The sequence below is a fragment of the Musca domestica genome, unplaced genomic scaffold (genome assembly GCF_030504385.1).
Source record: "Musca domestica strain aabys unplaced genomic scaffold, Musca_domestica.polishedcontigs.V.1.1 55, whole genome shotgun sequence".
NCBI classification, from domain to species: Eukaryota; Metazoa; Arthropoda; class Insecta; order Diptera; family Muscidae; genus Musca; species Musca domestica.
This window is the reverse complement of record NW_026712355.1, coordinates 1642624-1642937: the sequence shown is the minus strand read 5'-3', so window position 1 is coordinate 1642937 and position 314 is coordinate 1642624.

Genomic DNA, 314 nt, shown 5'->3' with positions numbered 1-314 from the left:
CCTTCGCCCAAATTGTACCAAATTTAGTACAGTTCGAACACTTTGGATATACACTACTTCTGGTAACCCCCCACAAAGGGCCAAAATTTAGAATATTCATGAAGCTCTAAAACGGAAATTACATCCGATTCTATTCAGACTTGGTGCATGTCAATATTTTTATCAACACAAAATCTCTGGTACCTCCACCACAAAGGCCAAAGTTTTGAATAACCAAAATGATTATAAAATCCAAAATCCGGTTCTCTTTATACATATTTCACACATCACAATATCTTTATTAACCCAAGGTCTGATGTGAAGATGAAATATAT